At 42.8% G+C, this 24817-nt stretch overlaps 1 long non-coding RNA gene across 1 annotated transcript; it reads right to left on the reverse strand.

Annotated features, from left to right (window-relative positions):
- Positions 1-6703: 6703 nt before the first annotated feature.
- On the reverse strand, positions 6704-19441 carry LOC135530945 (uncharacterized). The gene is made up of 2 exons (XR_010453925.1): positions 19283-19441; positions 6704-7507 (listed from the first exon to the last, which is right to left on the reverse strand). It is a non-coding gene; the product is annotated as an uncharacterized LOC135530945 (long non-coding RNA).
- Between the last annotated feature and the right edge of the window lie 5376 nt (positions 19442-24817).

Consider the following 24817-nt stretch of genomic DNA (forward strand, 5'->3'; position numbering starts at 1 on the left):
TTGTGAAAATGTTGCGTGCTACATGCTACACAAAATGCTATGCTAGCTTTGCATACTCTTACACAAATTAGTCAATTTCTATGGTTCAAAAGCATATTTTGAAAATCTGAGATGACAGTGTTGTTAAGAAAAGGCTAAGCTTGAGAGCAAACGCATTATTTTTATTTTATTTGCGATTTTCAGAAATCGTTAACGTTGCGTTATGCTAATGAGCCTGAGGCTTTAGTCACGATCCCGGATCCGGGATGGGGAGTTTCAAGAAGTTAACCTGTTATGGCTGCATCCCTTTGTTCTCAGTTTCCGCCTGAAGACAAACCCAAATCTAACTGCCTGTAGCTCAGCCCCAGAGGCAAGGATATGCATATTCTTGGTATCATTTGAATGGAAACATTCTGAAGTTTGTGTAAATGTTAATTGAATGTAGGAGAATATAACACAGTAGATCTGGTGGAAGAAAAGAGAAAGAAAGAGCATACGTTTTCTGTTTATTGTTGTAGCATCATCTTTCACATGTACTAGAATAGCCACACAGTCAGATAGGATGCTGGAGATAATTTTGATGGATAACACACGAGGACAACTGTAGGTGTGCAAAGTTTCACACTGATAACTTCAGGAATGGGTGAGCTACATGACATTTAGCATGAAGTCACCCAGGTGTCCCACACAAGTTGCCCAAATGTACCCAAGTGGCCGAATTGGTGAAATGACCTATAACTATATACAGTAGTGCAAATAACTATATACAACATATCAAAAAGCAATTCTAACACGCACACACACAATTTTTTTTTATTTTTTATATATTATCTTTTTTTTTTTAAACAGTACACCCCTTGGAAGTCCTCTACACAATATTGTGCCATGTCCCATAGCAGTCTCTTTCTGATGTAAAGCAGAGGCAAACTGAAAAAGAGGTGCAGGTGATGGGGGACTTCATGCGACACAGAACACAACGACGCCTCCATGCTGTGCCCTTTTGGCTCTGAGGCAAGGTCATGCCTGCAGTAATGAACTGTGGCATATGAACACCACTGGGGGCACAGGTAGAGCGGGCAGCTTGGCACCGGGGCCTCCCAGTCGGTCGCTATCACTGTGAAAGAAAACATAAAAAAAATATTTGTATTGTATGAGCCTTTTATCATCACATAAAATAAACAGATATGTATTGATTGTATAGAGCAGAGGGAACAGTCACTAAGGTTTTCCATGGGGCGGCAGGGTAGCCTAGTGGTTAGAGCGTTGGGCTAGTAACCAGAAGGTTGCGAGTTCAAACCCTCGAGCTGACAAGGTACAAATCTGTCGTTCTGCCCCTGAACAGGCAGTTAACCCACTGTTCCTAGGCCGTCATTGAAAATAAGAATTTGTTCTTAACTGACTTTCCTGGTTAAATAAAGGTTAAAAAAAAAAGTTTTTCCATTCAACTCCGAGCATTGTTGTGTGTGTGTATATATATACACACACACCCAAACAAACCAACACACACACAAAAACAAACTACACATTTCATTGCAAAAAAAACAACAAATTATTATTTTTTATATTTTTTATATATAATATATATATTTATATTTCATAAAACGGCATTAGCACTTACCCGTCCAGAAGTACGTCCTGTCCTTGCAGAAACAGCTCCTCAATATTTGAATCATAACATTCCAAGATTCCTCAAACAAAAAAATCTGTCTCATTTTCACTTTAGAGTTTGACTTCGCTTTACCTGATTTCTTCGCCATGATATCTTCAATGAAATCGTTGAAACTACAACTTTCCGAAATACAGCTGCGAGTAAAAAGCCTTACAGCAACTCCTCTGATCGTCAGATCATCGTACTTATTTTCCACCATAATTTGCAAATGAATTCATAAAAAATCCTACAATGTGATTTTCTGGAAGTGTACCTATAATGAACATTACAGGCCTCTCTCATCTTTTTAAGTGGGAGAACTTGCACAATTGGTGGCTGACGAAATACCTTTTTGCCCCACTGTATATATCGCTCTGGGAGAATAGTGGGTTAAAAGATCCACGGCAGTGGAGGGAATCAAGGGAATGCGTCCCGAGATAAGCCGTCCCATTAAACCGAACTTAGTAGGGTGGGAGCAGCCGAGCTCGGAGAGGTGGAGAGATAAGCCGTCCCATTAAACAGAACTTAGTAGGGTGGGCGAGCAGCCGAGCAAGGAGAGGTGGAGAGATAAGCCGTCCCATTAAACAGAACTGGCTGCTTCATGCTAGCCTTTTACTGGCTGCTTCACGCTAGCCTTTTACTGGCTGCTTCACGCTAGCCTTTTACTGGCTGCTTCACGCTAGCCTTTTACAGGCTGCTTCACGCTAGCCTTTTACTGGCTGCTTCACGCTAGCCTTTTACTGGCTGCTTCACGCTAGCCTTTTACAGGCTGCTTCACGCTAGCCTTTTACTGGCTGCTTCACGCTAGCCTATTACTGGCTGCTTCACGCTAGCCTTTTACTGGCTGCTTCATGCTAGCCTTTTACTGGCTGCTTCATGCTAGCCTTTACTGGCTGCTTCATGCTAGCCTTTTACTGGCTGCTTCATGCTAGCCTTTTACTGGCTGCTTCATGCTAGTCTTTTACTGGCTGCTTCATGCTAGCCTTTTACTGGCTGCTTCATGCTAGCCTTTTACTGGCTGCTTCATGCTAGCCTTTACTGGCTGCTTCACGCTAGCCTTTTACTGGCTGCTGAGACCCTTTTCTGTTTGTATTGTGCACCAGGTTTTTAATGTCTTTCCATGCTCTGTTTCTGAGAGCTCTGACCTTTTACATAACAGGCCATTCTCTTTTCCGGAACCTTCTTTAGTGCTTTACATGTTCGCAAATGCTTCCACACTGATGCTCTCTCACAGCTGCTCATCTTCCACACCCCTGAGATGAGTGTGACGTGTCTTTACATCTTCTGTAAGGGGAGTGAAGTCATCTTTGTTCCACTGAGCTCCTTGGTAGTACAGTATATATATATGAGATGAGTAATGTAGGGTATGGTAACATTATAGCTGATTTAACAGTATATACATATAGATGAGTAATGTAGGGTATGGTAACATTATAACTGGTTTAACAGTATATATATATATATATGAGATGAGTAATGTAGGTTATGGTAACATTATAGCTGGTTTAACAGTATATACATATAGATGAGTAATGTAGGGTATGGTAACATTATAGCTGGTTTAACAGTATATATATATATGAGATGAGTAATGTAGGTTATGGTAACATTATAGCTGGTTCAACAGTATATACATATAGATTAGTAATGTAAGGTATGGTAACATTATAGCTGGTTTAACAGTATATGTACATATAGATGAGTAATGTAGGGTATGGTAGCATTATAGCTGGTTTAACAGTATTTATATATAGATTAGTAATGTAGGGTATGGTAACATTATAGCTGGTTTAATAGTATTATGTTCCAGCTTGTCTCCCATGATGTTTTTATAATACCAGGTGGTGTAACTGCAGTAGCATAATTACAACATGATGTTTTTATAATACCAGGTGGTGTAACTGCAGTAGCAGAATTACAACATGATGTTTTTATAATACCAGGTGGTGTAACTGCAGTAGCAGAATTACAACATGATGTTTTTATAATACCAGGTGGTGTAACTGCAGTAGCAGAATTACAACAAGATGTTTTTATAATACTAGGTGGTGTAACTGCAGTAGCATAATTACAACATGATGTTTTTATAATACCAGGTGGTGTAACTGCAGTAGCAGAATTACAACAAGATGTTTTTATAATACCAGGTGGTGTAACTGCAGTAGCAGAATTACACCATGGCTACAGTATGTACTGTAGACTGTGTTTACTACAGTATGTACTGTACTACAGTATGTACTGTATGCTGTGTTTATTACAGTATGTACTGTAGGCTGTGTTTACTACAGTATGTACAGTATGTACTGTAGGCTGTTTCTACAGTATGTACTGTAGGCTGTGTTTACTACAGTATGTACTGTATGCTGTGTTTATTACAGTATGTACTGTATGCTGTGTTTATTACAGTATGTACTGTAGGCTGTGTTTACTACAGTATGTACTGTAGGCTGTTTCTACAGTATGTACTGTAGGCTGTGTTTACTACAGTTTGTACTGTAGACTGTGTTTACTACAGTATGTACTGTATGCTGTGTTTACTACAGTATGTACTGTATGCTGTGTTTATTACAGTATGTACTGTAGGCTGTGTTTACTACAGTAAGTACTGTAGGCTGTTTCTACAGTATGTACTGTAGGCTGTGTTTACTACAGTATGTACTGTAGACTGTGTTTACTACAGTATGTACTGTATGCTGTGTTTACTACAGTATGTACTGTAGGCTGTGTTTACTACAGTATGTACTGCAGGCTGTTTCTACAGTATGTACTGTAGGCTGTGTTTACTACAGTATGTACTGTAGCCTCGGTTTTTCGGATGACTGCTTTGCCTGGTTCACCAATTACTTTGCAGACAGAGTTCAGTGTGTCAAATCGGAGGGCATGCTGTCCGGTCCTCTGGCAGTCTCTATGGGGGTGCCACAGGGTTCAATTCTCGGGCCGACTCTTTTCTCTGTATATATCAATGGTGTTGCTCTTGCTGCGGGCGATTCCCTGATCCACCTCTACGCAGACGACACCATTCTATATACTTCCGGCCCGTCCTTGGACACTGTGCTATCTAACCTCCAAACGAGCTTCAATGCCATACAACACTCCTTCCGTGGCCTCCAACTGCTCTTAAACGCAAGTAAAACCAAATGCATGCTTTTCAACCGATCGCTGCCTGCACCCGCATGCCCGACGAGCATCACCACCCTGGACGGTTCCGACCTTGAATATGTGGACACCTACAAGTACCTAGGTGTCTGGCTAGACTGTAAACTCTCCTTCCAGACTCATATCAAACATCTCCAATCGAAAATCAAATCAAGAGTCGGCTTTCTATTCCGCAACAAAGCCTCCTTCACTCACGCCTCCAAACTTACCCTAGTAAAACTGACTATCCTACCGATCCTCGACTTTGGCGATGTCATCTACAAAATTGCCTCCAACACTCTATTCAGCAAACTGGATGCAGTTTATCACAGTGCCATCCGTTTTGTCACTAAAGCACCTTATACCACCCACCACTGCGACTTGTATGCTCTAGTCGGCTGGCCCTCGCTACATATTCGTCGCCAGACCAACTGGCTCCAGGTCATCTACAAGTCCATGCTAGGTAAATCTCCGCCTTATCTCAGTTCACTGGTCACGATGGCAACACCCATCCGTACCACGCGCTCCAGCAGGTGTATCTCACTGATCATCCCTAAAGCCAACACCTCATTTGGCCGCCTTTCGTTCCAGTACTCTGCTGCCTGTGACTGGAACGAATTGCAAAATCCCTGAAGTTGGAGACTTTTATCTCCCTCACCAATTTCAAACATGTGCTATCTGAGCAGCTAACCGATTTGCTGCAGCTGTACATAGTCTATTGGTAAATAGCCCACCCATTTTCACCTACCTCATCCCCTCACTGTTTTTATTTATTTACTTTTCTGCTCTTTTGCACACCAGTATCTTTACCTGTACATGACCATCTGATCATTTATCACTCCAGTGCTAATCTGCAAAATTGTAATTATTCGCCTACCTCCTCATGCCATTTGCACACAATGTATATAGACTCGCCTTTTTGTACTGTGTTATTGACTTGTTAATTGTTTACTCCATGTGTAACTCTGTGTTGTCTGTTCACACTGCTAAGCTTTATCTTGGCCAGGTCGCAGTTGCAAATGAGAACTTGTTCTCAACTAGCCTACCTGGTTAAATAAAGGTGAAATAAAAAATAAATTATAAAAAGGCTGTGTTTCTACAGTATGTACTGCAGGCTGTGTTTACTTGTCAGACTGCAGCCAAGTAACCAAATGGAGTCGGATTCTATCTTCAAAATGCTTGAAATGCTACATTATCCTGATGTTTAAAGAGCGTGTGGGTGACCTCATGCAACCGCAAAATGTCCTATAAAGCTGTACTGTATTTCTTCATCAGCATCTTTATGCTTTCCTTAATAAGATAATGATACAAATACTCTTTCAAAATGCAGCTGTATATTTAGTTATGGATACATAATTAATTACTATGGGAATCAATATCAATGAATTACAGAAATATTGGAACAAGGTTGTCCAATGAAGGTAAAGTTGCTTACTGGAAATTACTAGTATAGTTCCATTATGACTATTAGCAGAACAATAGATGTGTCTATTAGCAGGGCTATTGGCAGAACAATAGACTTGTCTATTAGCATGGCAGAACATGGTTATAACAATAGACCTGTCTATTTGCAGGACCGTTAGCATAACACTAGATGTGTCTATTAGCAGGGCTATTGGCAGAACAATATAATTTTCTATTAGCAGAGCTGTTAGCAGAACAATCAAATTGTCTATTAGCAGAACAATATAATTGTCTATTAGCAGTGCTGTTAGCAGAACAATAGAATTGTCTATTTGCAGACCAATATACGTGCCTATTAGCAGTGCTATTAGCAGAGCAATATAATTGTCTATTAGCAGACCAATAGACTTGTATATTAGCAGGGCTATTAGCAGAACAATATAATTGTCTATTAACAGTGCTATTAGCAGAGCAATATAATTGTCTATTAGCAGACCAATAGACTTGCCTGTTAGCAGGGCTATTGGCAGGACAATATCAAATCAAATCAAATTTATTTGTCACATACACATGGTTAGCAGATATTAATGTGAGTGGAGCAAAATGCTTGTGCTTCTAGTTCCGACAATGCAGTAATAACCAACGAGTAATCTAACTAACAATTCCAAAACTACTACCTTATACACACAAGTGTAAACGGATAAAGAATATGTACATAAAGATATATGAATGAGTGATGGTACAGAGCGGCATAGGCAAGATGCAGTAGATGGTATCGAGCACAGTATATACATATGAGATGAGTATATAAACAAAAAGGCATAGTTAAAGTGGCTAGTGATACATGTTTAAATAAAGATGCAGTAGATGATATAGAGTACAGTATATACGTATACATATGAGATGAGTAATGAAGGGTATGTAAACATTATATTAAAGCGCATTGTTTAAAGTGGCTAGTGATATATTTTACATCAATTCCCATCAATTCTCATTATTAAAGTGGGTGTAGTTGAGTCAGTGTGTTGGCAGCAGCCACTCAATGTTAGTGGTGGCTGTTTAACAGTCTGATGGCCTTGAGATAGAAGCTGTTTTTCAGTCTCTCGGTCCCTGCTTTGATGCTCGCCTTCTGGATGATAGCGGGGTGAACAGGCAGTGGCTCGGGTCGTTGTTGTCCTTGATGATCTTTATGGCCTTCCTGTGGTGTAGGTGTCCTGGAGGTGGTGTAGGTGTCCTGGAGTGGTGTAGGTGTCCTGGAGGACAGGTAGTTTGCCCCTGGTGATGCGTTGTGCAGACTTCACCACCCTCTGGAGAGCATTACGGTTGTGGGCGGAGCAGTTGCTGTACCAGGCGGTGATACAGCCCGATAGTTAATGATAATCATGCAAACCAAGCATAAAACATAATAATATATAGTTAATAATAATCATGCAAACCAAGCATAAAACATAATAATATATAGTTAATAATAATCAGGCAAACCAAGCATAAAACACAATAATATATAGTTAATAATAATCAGTTAAACCAAGCATAAAACATAATAATATATAGTTAATAATAATCAGGCAAACCATGCATAAAACACAATAATATATAGTTAAGAATAATCAGTTAAACCAAGCATAAAACATAATAATATATAGTTAATAATAATCAGGCAAACCAAGCATAAAACATAATAATATATAGTTAATAATAATCAGGCAAACCAAGCATAAAACATAATAATATATAGTTAATAATAATCAGGCAAACCAAGCATAAAACATAATAATATATAGTTAATAATAATCAGGCAAACCAAGCATAAAACATAATAATATATAGTTAATAATAATCAGTTAAACCAAGCATAAAACATAATAATATATAGTTAATAATAATCAGGCAAACCAAGCATAAAACACAATAATATATAGTTAATAATAGTCAGTTAAACCAAGCATAAAACATAATAATATATAGTTAATAATAATCAGGCAAACCATGCATAAAACACAATAATATATAGTTAAGAATAATCAGTTAAACCAAGCATAAAACATAATAATATATAGTTAATAATAATCAGGCAAACCAAGCATAAAACATAATAATATATAGTTAATAATAATCAGGCAAACCAAGCATAAAACATAATAATATATAGTTAATAATAATCAGGCAAACCAAGCATAAAACATAATAATATATAGTTAATCATAATCAGGCAAACCAAGCATAAAACATAATAATATATAGTTAATAATAATCAGTTAAACCAAGCATAAAACATAATAATATATAGTTAATAATAATCAGGCAAACCAAGCATAAAACACAATAATATATAGTTAATAATAATCAGGCAAACCAAGCATAAAACATAATAATATATAGTTAATAATAATCAGGCAAACCAAGCATAAAACATAATAATATATAGTTAATAATAATCAGGCAAACCAAGCATAAAACATAATAATATATAGTTAATAATAATCAGTTAAGCCAAGCATAAAACATAATAATATATAGTTAATAATAATCAGGCAAACCATGCATAAAACACAATAATATATAGTTAAGAATAATCAGTTAAACCAAGCATAAAACATAATAATATATAGTTAATAATAATCAGGCAAACCAAGCATAAAACATAATAATATATAGTTAATAATAATCAGGCAAACCAAGCATAAAACATAATAATATATAGTTAATAATAATCAGGCAAACCAAGCATAAAACATAATAATATATAGTTAATAATAATCAGTTAAACCAAGCATAAAACATAATAATATACAGTTAATAATAATCATGCAAACCAAGCATAAAACACAATAATATATAGTTAATAATAATCAGGCAAACCAAGCATAAAACATAATAATATATAGTTAATAATAATCATGCAAACCAAGCATAAAACATAATAATATATAGTTAATAATAATCAGGCAAACCAAGCATAAAACACAATAATATATAGTTAATAATAATCAGTTAAACCAAGCATAAAACATAATAATATATAGTTAATAATAATCAGGCAAACCATGCATAAAACACAATAATATATAGTTAAGAATAATCATTTAAACCAAGCATAAAACATAATAATATATAGTTAATAATAATCAGTTAAACCAAGCATAAAACATAATAATATATAGTTAATAATAATCAGGCAAACCAAGCATAAAACATAATAATATATAGTTAATAATAATCAGGCAAACCAAGCATAAAACATAATAATATATAGTTAATAATAATCAGTTAAACCAAGCATAAAACATAATAATATATAGTTAATAATAATCAGTTAAACCAAGCATAAAACATAATAATATATAGTTAATAATAATCAGGCAAACCAAGCATAAAACATAATAATATATAGTTAATAATAATCAGGCAAACCAAGCATAAAACATAATAATATATAGTTAATAATAATCAGGCAAACCAAGCATAAAACATAATATATAGTTAATAATAATCAGGCAAACCAAGCATAAAACATAATAATATATAGTTAATAATAATCAGTTAAACCAAGCATAAAACATAATAATATATAGTTAATAATAATCAGGCAAACCAAGCATAAAACACAATAATATATAGTTAATAATAGTCAGTTAAACCAAGCATAAAACATAATAATATATAGTTAATAATAATCAGGCAAACCATGCATAAAACACAATAATATATAGTTAAGAATAATCAGTTAAACCAAGCATAAAACATAATAATATATAGTTAATAATAATCAGGCAAACCAAGCATAAAACATAATAATATATAGTTAATAATAATCAGGCAAACCAAGCATAAAACATAATAATATATAGTTAATAATAATCAGGCAAACCAAGCATAAAACATAATAATATATAGTTAATCATAATCAGGCAAACCAAGCATAAAACATAATAATATATAGTTAATAATAATCAGTTAAACCAAGCATAAAACATAATAATATATAGTTAATAATAATCAGGCAAACCAAGCATAAAACACAATAATATATAGTTAATAATAATCAGGCAAACCAAGCATAAAACATAATAATATATAGTTAATAATAATCAGGCAAACCAAGCATAAAACATAATAATATATAGTTAATAATAATCAGGCAAACCAAGCATAAAACATAATAATATATAGTTAATAATAATCAGTTAAGCCAAGCATAAAACATAATAATATATAGTTAATAATAATCAGGCAAACCATGCATAAAACACAATAATATATAGTTAAGAATAATCAGTTAAACCAAGCATAAAACATAATAATATATAGTTAATAATAATCAGGCAAACCAAGCATAAAACATAATAATATATAGTTAATAATAATCAGGCAAACCAAGCATAAAACATAATAATATATAGTTAATAATAATCAGGCAAACCAAGCATAAAACATAATAATATATAGTTAATAATAATCAGTTAAACCAAGCATAAAACATAATAATATACAGTTAATAATAATCATGCAAACCAAGCATAAAACATAATAATATATAGTTAATAATAATCATGCAAACCAAGCATAAAACATAATAATATATAGTTAATAATAATCATGCAAACCAAGCATAAAACATAATAATATATAGTTAATAATAATCAGGCAAACCAAGCATAAAACACAATAATATATAGTTAATAATAATCAGTTAAACCAAGCATAAAACATAATAATATATAGTTAATAATAATCAGGCAAACCATGCATGAAACACAATAATATATAGTTAAGAATAATCATTTAAACCAAGCATAAAACATAATAATATATAGTTAATAATAATCAGTTAAACCAAGCATAAAACATAATAATATATAGTTAATAATAATCAGGCAAACCAAGCATAAAACATAATAATATATAGTTAATAATAATCAGGCAAACCAAGCATAAAACATAATAATATATAGTTAATAATAATCAGTTAAACCAAGCATAAAACATAATAATATATAGTTAATAATAATCAGTTAAACCAAGCATAAAACATAATAATATATAGTTAATAATAATCAGGCAAACCAAGCATAAAACATAATAATATATAGTTAATAATAATCAGGCAAACCAAGCATAAAACATAATAATATATAGTTAATAATAATCAGGCAAACCAAGCATAAAACATAATATATAGTTAATAATAATCAGGCAAACCAAGCATAAAACATAATAATATATAGTTAATAATAATCAGGCAAACCAAGCATAAAACATAATAATATATAGTTAATAATAATCAGGCAAACCAAGCATAAAACATAATAATATATAGTTAATAATAATCAGGCAAACCAAGCATAAAACATAATAATATATAGTTAATAATAATCAGTTAAACCAAGCATAAAACATAATAATATATAGTTAATAATAATCAGGCAAACCATGCATAAAACACAATAATATATAGTTAAGAATAATCAGTTAAACCAAGCATAAAACATAATAATATATAGTTAATAATAATCAGGCAAACCAAGCATAAAACATAATAATATATAGTTAATAATAATCAGGCAAACCAAGCATAAAACATAATAATATATAGTTAATAATAATCAGGCAAACCAAGCATAAAACATAATAATATATAGTTAATAATAATCATGCAAACCAAGCATAAAACACACGCTGCAGCCCAGCCACCGCTGCAACCCAACTTCCAAACAGGGATTCCAACCAAGTTGCAAGCATCCACTCTGGTTTTGGGGGATTTTTCTAAGCCGCAGTGGCAATATATTCTGCAAGATCAGTCACATTAGAAGAGTGATCTGGGAGAACAAAAATACAACAGTCATCCCCAATGATTGCACAAGTGCCCCCTTGACCTGCCAGAAGATAATCAAGAGCCTCTCTGTTTTGCAGAGCTAACTTAAGCAAGTTTTTTAGTTCCCCATTCAATTGTTCCAGGGCATTTCTACTAGCATTGCCAATGTTCTCTATGTGTCTAGAGATGTCATGGATTTGGTCTAGGGCACATACAACTCCATACCCAGAGAAAAACACACCAAAGAACCTGGAGGCAGGTATCTGAGCGTGAGTGACATCAGCGTGAGTGACGTTATCTCTCCTCATTCCAGGAAGTTTGTAGTCTCTAAACAGAGCCATCAGATCCCTCTGATTATTTGGAACGGTTCTCATAGCTGTCACCACAAACCCAACAGTACAAGTACCTCCCCAGTTCGAGGGCAGGCTATAGTAAGCCATCTTACCACACAGCCAATAGGTGCCATTTGGGGCTCCTCTCAGAGTTGTATGTTTGTCAACCCACATTTTAAATGATTCCTTATCTGCCTGACCATTCTCCTGTATTACTGTTAAATTGCAAGCATTTGATCCATTAAGATTCATAGTACAATTACATTTCAATTCACCCAAATGGTGATCTCCATATCCTCTAATACACCAAGGGGCAGTCATCACCCCAGCCACTGAAATGGGCGGGATTGAGACATTACCAGGCCTCAAGTAATAGGATACATTGGGTTGATTATATACCTTAACATTGTTGGTCATAGTATAAAAAGGTATTTTTCCTGCCAATGCTATAGTAAAGTTCACTCCGATTGGGACTCCCATAAGGGGCAAGCCTGCCCCTACCTCAACCGGACCCATCCCACACACCCAACAGTCCTTTTCTTTGGAGGGCAGGTTGGCAACCATTTCTGCTTTAGATAAGAACAAATTGTCCTCATGTTTGTGAGGTTCCAGCAGGGCTGTCCTTCTACGATGATCATCTACTTCTGGGCCATTACTACAGGTCTGCATTGGTCGCTCTTTCTCAGGACTCCTGTCATTACCATCTACTTCTGGGCCACTATTACAGACCTGTGTTGGTCCCTCTTGCTCAGGACTCCTTCTGTCATTACCATCTACTTCTGGGCCACTACTACAGGCCTGCATTGGCCCCTTTGGCTCAGGACTCCATATGTCATTACCATCTACTTCTGGGCCACTATTACAGACCTGTGTTAGTCCTTTATGCTCAGGACTCCTTCTGTCATTACCATCTACTTCTGGGCCACTACTAGAGGCCTGTGTTAGTTCCTTTGGCTCAGGACTCCTTATGTCATTACCATCTACTTCTGGGCCACTACTACAGGCCTGTGTTAGTCCTTTATGCTCAGGACTCCTTCTGTCATTACCATCTACTTCTGGGCCACTACTAGAGGCCTGTGTTAGTTCCTTTGGCTCAGGACTCCTTCTGTCATTACCATCTACTTCTGGGCCTCTAATAGAGGCCTGTGTTAGTCCTTTATGCTCAGGACTCCTTCTGTCATTACCATCTACTTCTGGGCCACTACTACAGGCCTGTGTTGGTTCCTTATGCACAGGACTCCTTCTGTCATTACCATCTACTTCTGGGCCACTACTCTGGGCCTGTGTTAGTCCTTTATGCTCAGGACTCCTTCTGTCATTACCATCTACTTCTGGGCCACTACTAGAGGCCTGTGTTAGTTCCTTTGGCTCAGGACTCCTTCTGTCATTACCATCTACTTCTGGGCCTCTAATAGAGGCCTGTGTTAGTCCTTTATGCTCAGGACTCCTTCTGTCATTACCATCTACTTCTGGGCCACTACTACAGGCCTGTGTTGGTTCTTTATGCACAGGACTCCTTCTGTCATTACCATCTACTTCTGGGCCACTACTCTGGGCCTGTGTTAGTCCTTTATGCTCAGGACTCCTTCTGTCATTACCATCTACTTCTGGGCCACTACTCTGGGCCGGTGATGTCCCCTTTGACTCGGGACTCCTTCTGTCATTACCATCTACTTCTGGGCCACTACTCTGGGCCGGTGATGTCCCCTTTGGCTTGGGACTCCTTCTGTCATTACCATCTACTTCTGGGCCACTACTCTGGGCCGGTGATGTCCCCTTTGGCTTGGGACATGTCTCTCCCTCTGTCAGTTTTCCCACATGAGGACAACCTCCTGTTCTTATTAGCACTCCTGTGCTAACGCAGAGGAGGGCCACACTGCACCACCACACCTGGTGAGACCCCATCTTCTTCTGGATCAGGAACTGCAGTGCGACAGGCGTGTCCAGGTATCTCTCTCAGCAACCTTTACCACAGTGGGGGGTCCTGGTATCTCTCTCAGCAACCTTTACCACAGTGTTGGGGGGGGGTCCTGGTATCTCTCTCAGCAACCTTTACCACAGTGGGGGGTCCTGTCATCTCCCCAAGGATCCTGTACAAAATAATAGCTTTACTTTCTGTTTCAGCTCAGCCGCCTCCCGAGTGGGGCAGAGTCTCGCCTCTTGCGTCACTGCAGTACCTGGTTAGAATCCAGGCTGCATGATTGGGAGTCCCATAGGGTGGCGCACAATTGGCCAAGTTAAAAAAAAAAGTTAAATAAAACTAAAATATTTTCCACTAGATGGAAGTAAACACCTGCTGTAACCAGACTTCACAACAGAATCATTATGATATAAAAAGCTAAACTGACCCGAGATCAGCTCTCCTATGAAAACTGTCACAGGTTTGCAGCAGTATCGTTATGATATAAAAAACTAAACAGCTAAACTGATCTGAGATCAGCTCTCCGATGAATACTGTCACAGGTTTACAGCAGCTGACAGTTGCAACTTCATCACTACTAACTCAAACTACCTTGGTTTAAATAAAGACAATATATGTACATATTAAGAGGTATATAACTTATAAATCATGAGCCTCATCTGGGGAGTCTGTGATTGGATGTTATAGACGTCCATCTGAACAGTTTCTTTCCCCGTCTGGACCATAGAGACTAAAGGACTCTGCTGTGTTCCATAGAGACTAAAGGACTATGCTGTGGCCCTCACCAACTGTCCATCTGGTCCATAGAGACTAAAGGACTATGCTGTGTTCCATAGAGACTAAATGACTCTGCTGTGTTCCATAGAGACTAAAGGACTATGCCGTGGCCCATAGAGACTAAATGACTCTGCTGTGTTCCATAGAGACTAAAGGACTATGTTGTGTTCCATAGAGACTAAATGACTATGTTGTGTTCCATAGAGACTAAATGACTCTGCTGTGTTCCATAGAGACTAAATGACACTGCTGTGTTCCATAGAGACTAAATGACTATGCTGTGTTCCATAGAGACTAAATGACTCTGCTGTGTTCCATAGAGACTAAATGACTCTGCTGTGTTCCATAGAGACTAAAGGACTATGCTGTGTTCCATAGAGACTAAATGACTCTGCTGTGTTCCATAGAGACTAAATGACTCTGCTGTGTTCCATAGAGACTAAATGACTCTGCTGTGTTCCATAGAGACTAAAGGACTCTGCTGTGTTCCATAGAGACTAAAGGACTCTGCTGTGTTCCATAGAGACTAAAGGACTATGCCGTGGCCCTCACCAACTGTCAATCTGGTCCATAGAGACTAAAGGACTATGCTGTGTTCCATAGAGACTAAATGACTCTGCTGTGTTCCATAGAGACTAAATGACTCTGCTGTGTTCCATAGAGACTAAATGACTCTGCTGTGTTCCATAGAGACTAAAGGACTATGTTGTGTTCCATAGAGACTAAATGACTATGTTGTGTTCCATAGAGACTAAATGACACTGCTGTGTTCCATAGAGACTAAATGACACTGCTGTGTTCCATAGAGACTAAATGACTCTGCTGTGTTCCATAGAGACTAAAGGACTCTGCTGTGTTCCATAGAGACTAAATGACTCTGCTGTGTTCCATAGAGACTAAAGGACTCTGCTGTGTTCCATAGAGACTAAAGGACTCTGCTGTGTTCCATAGAGACTAAAGGACTCTGCTGTGTTCCATAGAGACTAAAGGACTCTGCTGTGTTCCATAGAGACTAAATGACTATGCTGTGTTCCATAGAGACTAAAGGACTATGCTGTGGCCCTCACCAACTGGCCATCTGGCCCATAGAGTCTAAAGGACTATGGTGTGGCCCTCACCAACTGGCCATCTGGTCCATAGAGACTAAAGGACTATGCTGTGGCCCTCACCAACTGGCCCATAGAGACTAAAGGACTATGCTGTGTTCCATAGAGACTAAATGACTATGCTGTGTTCCATAGAGACTAAAGGACTATGCTGTGGCCCTCACCAACTGGCCATCTGGCCCATAGAGAATAAAGGACTATGGTGTGGCCCTCACCAACTGGCCATCTGGTCCATAGAGACTAAAGGACCATGCTGTGGCCCTCACCAACTGGCCACCTGGCCCATAGAGACTAAAGGACTATGCTGTGGCCCTCACCAACTGGCCATATGGTCCATAGAGACTAAAGGACCATGCTGTGGCCCTCACCAACTGGCCATCTGGCCCATAGAGACTAAAGGACTATGCTGTGGCCCTCACCAACTGGCCATCTGGCCCATAGAGTCTAAAGGGCTACGCTGTGGCCCTCACCAACTGGCCACCTGGCCCATAGAGACTAAAGGACTATGCACTCTACGCTCCACATCAAGCCATCTCTGGACAGGACACTAAATAACTGAACTGTACTACATTATCTCTCTGTTCATCTCTCTTAGATATATTTATACTGATACTGTAAATGTGGACATCCACTGTTTATCAACTGCATATCCACTGTAATGTTTATCGACTGTACTGTTTATCAACTGTATATCAACTTTATATCCTCTGTACTGTATATCAACTGTACTGTATATCAACTGTATATCCACTGTAATGTTTATCAACTGTATATCCACTGTACTGTATATCAACTGTAATGAATATCAACTGTACTATATATCAACTGTACTGTATAGCCACTGTACTGTATATAAACGGTATATCCAATGTACTGTATATCAACTGTATAGATACTGTACTGTATATCAACTTTATATCCACTGTACTGTATATCAACTGTATAGCTACTGTACTGTATATCAACTGTATATCCACTGTACTGAATATCAACTGTATATTCACTGTACTGTATATGTGTATATCCACTGTACTGTATATCAACTGTATATTCACTGTACTGTATATCAACTGTATATCCACTGTACTGTATATCAACTGTATATTCACTGTACTGTATATGTGTATATCCACTGTACTGTATATCAACTGTATATCCACTGTACTGTATATCAACTGTATATCCACTGTACTGTATATCAACTGTATATCCACTGTACTGTATATGTGTATATCCACTGTACTGTATATCAACTGTATAGCCACTGTACTGTATATGTGTATATCCACTGTATATCCACTGTACTGTATATCAACTGTATATCAACTGTATTGAATATCAACTGTATATCCACTGTACTGTATATCAACTGTATATCCACTGTACTGTATATCAACTGTATATCCACTGTACTGTATATCAACTGTATATCAACTGTATTGAATATCAACTGTATATCCACTGTACTGTATATCAACTGTATATCCACTGTACTGTATATCAACTGTATATCCACTGTACTGAATATCAACTGTATATCCACTGTACTGTATATCAACTGTATATCCACTGTACTGTATATCAACTGTATATCCACTGTACTGTATATCAACTGTATATCCACTGTACTGAATATCAACTGTATATCCACTGTACTGTATATCAACTGTATATCCACTGTACTGTATATCAACTGTATATCCACTGTACTGTATATCAACTGTATAGCCACAGTTCATTCTCTTATAGCTCTATGCTCCCTCTATCCAGTTTACGCCCGAGGCTTCGTTCAGGTTTCAGCATCAGGCAGGTATAAACAGCCGAGTCGTAGGCTACAACCTGGGTTGTATTCATTAGTTTACTCCACAGCCAACCGTTTTAAATGTTACAGAAACATTTTATTCCAAACACTGTAGAACGTGACCTAAACGGTTTCTGATACATGTTGCTATGGTTGGCACTAATGAATACACACAACCTGTTTTGTGGAAGTGTAATTTGATGTTAGGCTTTCCACAATATTTATTTGTCTCGCTTTCACACAACTGAGTGAAAAGCATAAAAAGTAGATTGTTTGTTGCTTGTTGTGTTTTACGCCTGTTGTGAGAAGACAAGTCTACAGACCTATGATACAGTAGGAGATCACGCTGGTCTATAGACCTATGATGCAGTAGGAGATCACCCTGGTCTATAGACCTATGATACAGTAGGAGATCACCCTGGTCTATAGACCTATGATGCAGTAGGAGATCACCCTGGTCTATAGACCTATGATACAGTAGGAGATCACCCTGGTCTATAGACCTATGATACAGTAGGAGATCACCCTGGTCTATAGACACATGATACAGTAGGAGATCACCCTGGTCTATAGACCTATGATACAGTAGGAGATCACCCTGGTCTATAGACCTATGATACAGTAGGAGATCATTCTGGTCTATAGACCTATGATACAGTAGGAGATCACGCTGGTCTATAGACCTATGATACAGTAGGAGATCACCCTGGTCTATAGACCTATGATGCAGTAGGAGATCACCCTGGTCTATAGACCTATGATACAGTAGGAGATCACCCTGGTCTATAGACCCAGTCTAGACCTATGATCACCCTGGTCTATAGACCTATGATACAGTACACTCTTAGAATAAAGGGTTCCAAACAGGTCCTCCGTCTGTCCCCATAGGAGATTATTTTGGGTTCCTGGAACAGAACACTCTGTGGAAAGGGTTCTTCATGGAAGCCAAAAGGTACCAAAAAGGGTTCTACAAAGGGTTAACCTATGGGGACAGCCAAAAAACCCTTTCAGATTCTAGATAGTGTAGGAGCGATCACCCTGGTGCACACAGATGGGCACAGAACGAATTCACCCCACGCATCTAATTAATATCAAAAACATTTTAAGGAGAGTATGCCTATTATAACACTGTCCACCAGAAATATCATCAACTATATGAATACACATAACAATATCATCAACTATATGAATACACATAACAATATCATCAACTATATGAATACAAATAACAATATCATCAACTATATGAATACACATAACAATATCATCAACTATATGAATACACATAACAATATCATCAACTATATGAAAACACATAACAATATCATCAACTATATGAATACACATAACAATCATTGTCTTACCTTTTATCTCTCAATAGAAACAGAGTCTGCATGATCATTCGGTCGTCGAAAGTTACTTTTGTTTGCTCTGCTCATTTACATATCAGGTTCTGCCTGTTCTCTCTCCCTCCCTCTCTCTTTATAGCTCTTACAATGTGACTTGGCTTACATTCTACAACTGTCTGGAACTCTGAGGGAGGGATGTGACACCATTCTTAGTAGCTCCTCTCTCACCAGGGGTAGTAGCTCCTTTTCTCACCAGGGGTAGCAGCTCCTCTCTCTCACCAGAGGTAGCAGCTCCTCTCTCACCAGGGGTAGCAGCTCCTCTCTCCCTAGGGATAGCAGCTCCTCTCTCACCAGGGGTAGCAGCTCCTCTCTCCTAGGGGTAGCAGCTCCTCTCTCCCTAGGGGTAGCAGCTCCTCTCTCCCTGGGGGTAGCAGCTCCTCTCTCACCAGGGGTAGCTGCTCCTCTCTCCCCAGGGGTAGCAGCTCCTCTCTCTCACCAGAGGTAGCAGCTCCTCTCTCACCAGGGGTAGCAGCTCCTCTCTCCCCAGGGGTAGCAGCTCCTCTCCCTAAGGGTAGCAGCTCCTCTCTCCCCAGGGGTAGCAGCTCCTCTCTCCCTAAGGGTAGCAGCTCCTCTCTCCCCAGGGATAGCAGCTCCCCTCTCTCCCCAGGGATAGCAGCTCTCTCTCCCTAGGGGTAGCAGCTCCTCTCTCCCTGGGGGTAGCAGCTCCTCTCTCACCAGGGGTAGCAGCTCTCTCTCTCTCCAGGGGTAGCAGCTCCTCTCTCTCACCAGAGGTAGCAGCTCCTCTCTCACCAGGGGTAGCAGCTCCTCTCTCCCTAGGGGTAGCAGCTCCTCTCTCCCTAGGGGTAGCAGCTCCTCTCTCCCTGGGGGTAGCAGCTCCTCTCTCACCAGGGTAGCAGCTCCTCTCTCCCCAGGGGTAGCAGCTCCTCTCTCCCCAGGGGTAGCAGCTCCTCTCTCTCACCAGGGGGAGCAGCTCCTCTCTCACCAGGGGTAGCAGCTCCTTTCTCCCTAGGGTAGCAGCTCCTCTCTCCCCAGGGGTAGCAGCTCCTCTCTCCCCAGGGGTAGCAGCTCCTCTCTCACCAGGGGTAGCAGCTCCTCTCTCTCACCAGGGGTAGCAGCTCCTCTCTCTCACCAGGGGTAGCAGCTCCTCTCTTTCACCAGGGGTAGCAGTTCCTCTCTCCCCAGGGGTTGCAGCTCCTCTCTCCCTCGGGATAGCAGCTCCTCTCTCCCTAGGGGTAGCAGCTCCTCTCTCCCTGGGGGTAGCAGCTCCTCTCTCCCCAGGGGTAGCAGCTCCTCTCTCCCTAGGGGTAGCAGCTCCTCTCTCCCAGGGGTAGCAGCTCCTCTCTCACCAGGGGTAGCAGCTCCTCTCTCTCACCAGGGGTAGCAGCTCCCTCTCTCACCAGAGGTAGCATCTCCCCTCTCCCCAGGGGTAGCAGCTCCCCTCTCCCCAGGGGTAGCAGCTCCCCCTCTCCCCAGGGGTAGCAGCTACTCTCTCCCCAGGGGTAGCAGCTCCTCTCTCACCAGGGGTAGCAGCTCCTCTCTCCCTAGGGGTAGCAGCTCTCTCCCTAGCAGCTCCTCTCTCCCTGGGGGTAGCAGCTCCTCTCTCACCAGGGGTAGCTGCTCCCTCTCCCCAGGGGTAGCAGCTCCTCTCTCTCACCAGAGGTAGCAGCTCCTCTCTCACCAGGGGTAGCAGCTCCTCTCTCCCCAGGGGTAGCAGCTCCTCTCTCCCTAAGGGTAGTAGCTCCTCTCTCCCCAGGGATAGCAGCTCCTCTCTCCCCAGGGGTAGCAGCTCCTCTCTCCCTAGGGGTAGCAGCTCCCTCTCCCTGGGGGTAGCAGCTCCTCTCTCACCAGGGGTAGCAGCTCCTCTCTCTCCAGGGGTAGCAGCTCCTCTCTCTCACCAGAGGTAGCAGCTCCTCTCTCACCAGGGGTAGCAGCTCCTCTCTCCCTAGGGGTAGCAGCTCCTCTCTCCCTAGGGGTAGCAGCTCCTCTCTCCCTGGGGGTAGCAGCTCCTCTCTCACCAGGGGTAGCAGCTCCTCTCTCCCCAGGGGTAGCAGCTCCTCTCTCCCCAGGGGTAGCAGCTCCTCTCTCTCACCAGGGGTAGCAGCTCCTCTCTCACCAGGGGTAGCAGCTCCTTTCTCCCTAGGGGTAGCAGCTCCTCTCTCCCCAGGGGTAGCAGCTCCTCTCTCCCCAGGGGTAGTAGCTCCTCTCTCACCAGGGGTAGCAGCTCCCTCTCTCACCAGGGGTAGCAGCTCCTCTCTTTCACCAGGGGTAGCAGTTCCTCTCTCCCCAGGGGTTGCAGCTCCTCTCTCCCTCGGGGTAGCAGCTCCTCTCTCCCTGGGGGTAGCAGCTCCTCTCTCACCAGGGGTAGCAGCTCCTCTCTCTCACCAGGGGTAGCAGCTCCTCTCTCTCACCAGAGGTAGCAGCTCCCCTCTCCCCAGGGGTAGCAGCTCCCCTCTCCCCAGGGGTAGCAGCTACTCTCTCCCCAGGGGTAGCAGCTCCTCTCTCCCTGGGGGTAGCAGCTCCTCTCTCACCAGGGGTAGCTGCTCCTCTCTCCCCAGGGGTAGCAGCTCCTCTCTCTCACCAGAGGTAGCAGCTCCTCTCTCACCAGGGGTAGCAGCTCCTCTCTCCCCAGGGGTAGCAGCTCCTCTCTCCCTAAGGGTAGCAGCTCCTGTCTCCCAGGGATAGCAGCTCCTCTCTCCCCAGGGGTAGCAGCTCCTCTCTCCCTAGGGGTAGCAGCTCCTCTCTCCCTGGGGGTAGCAGCTCCTCTCTCCCAGGGGTAGCAGCTCCTCTCTCACCAGGGGGAGGAGCTCCTCTCTCACCAGGGGTAGCAGCTCCTTTCTCACCAGGGGTAGCAGCTCCTCTCTCCACCAGGGGTAGCAGCTCCCTCTCTCACCAGGGGTAGCAGCTCCTCTCTCACCAGGGGTAGCAGCTCCTCTCTCCCCAGGGGTAGCAGCTCCTCTCTCCCCAGGGGTAGCAGCTCCCTCTCTCACCAGGGGGAGCAGCTCCTCTCTCACCAGGGGTAGCAGCTCCTTTCTGGACAGGGGTAGCAGCTCCTCTCTCCCCAGGGGTAGCAGCTCCTCTCTCCCCAGGGGTAGTAGCTCCTCTCTCACCAGGGGTAGCAGCTCCTCTCTCTCACCAGGGGTAGCAGCTCCTCTCTCACCAGGGGTAGCAGTTCCTCTCTCCCCAGGGGTTGCAGCTCCTCTCTCCCTCGGGGTAGCAGCTCCTCTCTCCCCAGGGGTAGCAGCTCCTCTCTCACCAGGGGTAGCAGCTCCTCTCTCTCACCAGGGGTAGCAGCTCCCTCTCTCACCAGAGGTAGCAGCTCCCTCTCCCCAGGGGTAGCAGCTCCTCTCTCCCCAGGGGTAGCAGATCCTCTCTCCCAGGGGTAGCAGCTCCTCTCTCCCTAGGGGTAGCAGCTCCTCTCTCCCAGGGGTAGCAGCTCCTCCTCTCTCCCTGGGGTAGCAGCTCCTCTCTCACCAGGGGTAGCAGCTCCTCTCTCCCTAGGGGTAGCAGCTCCTCTCTCCCTAGGGGTAGCAGCTCCTCTCTCCCTGGGGGTAGCAGCTCCTCTCTCACCAGGGGTAGCTGCTCCTCTCTCCCCAGGGGTAGGAGCTCCTCTCTCACCAGAGGTAGCAGCTCCTCTCTCACCAGGGGTAGCAGCTCCTCTCCCCAGGGGTAGCAGCTCCTCTCTCCCTAAGGGGTAGCAGCTCCTCTCTCCACAGGGGATAGCAGCTCCTCTCTCCCAGGGGTAGCAGCTCCTCTCTCCCAGGGGTAGCAGCTCCTCTCTCCCTGGGGGTAGCAGCTCCTCTCTCACCAGGGGTAGCAGCTCCTCTCTCTCACCAGGGGTAGCAGCTCCTCTCTTCCAGGGGTAGCAGGGGTAGCAGCTCCTCTCTCCCTGGGGGTAGCAGCTCCTCTCTCACCAGGGGTAGCACTCCTCTCTCCCCAGGGGTAGCAGCTCCTCTCTCCCAGGGTAGCAGCTCCTCCTCTCACCAGGGGGAGCAGCTCCTCTCTCACCAGGGGTAGCAGCTCCTTTCTCCCTAGGGGTAGCAGCTCCTCTCTCCCCAGGGGTAGCAGCTCCTCTCTCCCCAGGGTAGTAGCTCCTCTCTCACCAGGGGTAGCAGCTCCTCTCTCTCCCAGGGGTAGCAGTTCCTCTCTCACCAGGGGTAGCAGCTCTCTCTCCCCAGGGGTAGCAGCTCCTCTCTCCCCAGGGAGTAGCAGCTCCTCTCTCTCACCAGGGGAGCAGCTCCTCTCTCACCAGGGGTAGCAGCTCCCTCTCCCTAGGGGTAGCAGCTCCTCTCTCCCCAGGGGTAGTAGCCCTCTCTCACCATAGCAGCTCCTCTCTCTTACCAGGGGTAGCAGTTCCTCTCTCCCCAGGGGTTGCAGCTCCTCTCTCCCTCGGGGTAGCAGCTCCTCTCTCCCTGGGGGTAGCAGCTCCTCTCTCACCAGGGGTAGCAGCTCCTCTCTCACCAGGGGTAGCAGCTCCTCTCTCACCAGGGGTAGCAGCTCCTCTCTCCCTAGGGGTAGCAGCTCCTCTCACCTAGGGGTAGCAGCTCTCCCCTGGGGTGCAGCTCCCTCACCAGGGGTATAGCTCCTCTCTCCCCAGGGGTAGGAGCTCCTCTCTCACCAGAGGTAGCAGCTCCTCTCTCACCAGGGGTAGCAGCTCCTCTCTCCACCAGGGGTAGCAGCTCCTCTCTCCCTAAGGGTAGCAGCTCCTCTCTCCACAGGGATAGCAGCTCCTCTCTCCCCAGGGGTAGCAGCTCCTCTCTCCCTAGGGGTAGCAGCTCCTCTCTCCCAGGGGTAGCAGCTCCCTCTCTCACCAGGGGTAGCAGCTCCTCTCTCACCAGGGGTAGCAGCTCCTCTCTCCCTAGGGGTAGCAGCTCCTCTCTCCCTAGGGGTAGCAGCTCCTCTCTCCCTGGGGGTAGCAGCTCCTCTCTCACCAGGGGTAGCAACTCCCTCTCCCCAGGGGTAGCAGCTCCTCTCTCCCCAGGGGTAGCATCTCTCTCTCCAGGGGGAGCAGCTCCTCTCTCACCAGGGGTAGCAGCTCCTTTCTCCCCAGGGGTAGCTCCTCTCTCCCCAGGGGTAGCAGCTCCTCTCTCCCCAGGGGTATAGCTCCTCTCTCACCAGGGGAAGCAGCTCCTCTCTCTCACCAGGGTAGCAGTTCCTCTCTCACCAGGGTAGCAGCTCCTCTCTCCCCAGGGGTAGCAGCTCCTCTCTCCCCAGGGGTAGCAGCTCCTCTCTCTCTCACCAGGGGGAGCAGCTCCTCTCTCACCAGGGGTAGCAGCTCCTTTCTCCCTAGGGGTAGCAGCTCCTCTCCCCCAGGGGTAGCAGCTCCTCTCCCTAGGGGTAGCAGCTCCTCTCTCCCTAGGGGTAGCAGCTCCTCTCTCCCTGGGGGTAGCAGCTCCTCTCTCCCCAGGGGTAGCAGCTCCTCTCTCCCCAGGGGTAGCAGCTCCTCTCTCCCCAGGAGTAGCAGCTCCTCTCTCACCAGGGGGAGCAGCTCCTCTCTCACCAGGGGTAGCAGCTCCTTTCTCCCTAGGGGTA

The sequence above is a fragment of the Oncorhynchus masou genome, unplaced genomic scaffold (genome assembly GCF_036934945.1).
Source record: "Oncorhynchus masou masou isolate Uvic2021 unplaced genomic scaffold, UVic_Omas_1.1 unplaced_scaffold_1464, whole genome shotgun sequence".
In the NCBI taxonomy this organism is placed as follows: Eukaryota; Metazoa; Chordata; class Actinopteri; order Salmoniformes; family Salmonidae; genus Oncorhynchus; species Oncorhynchus masou.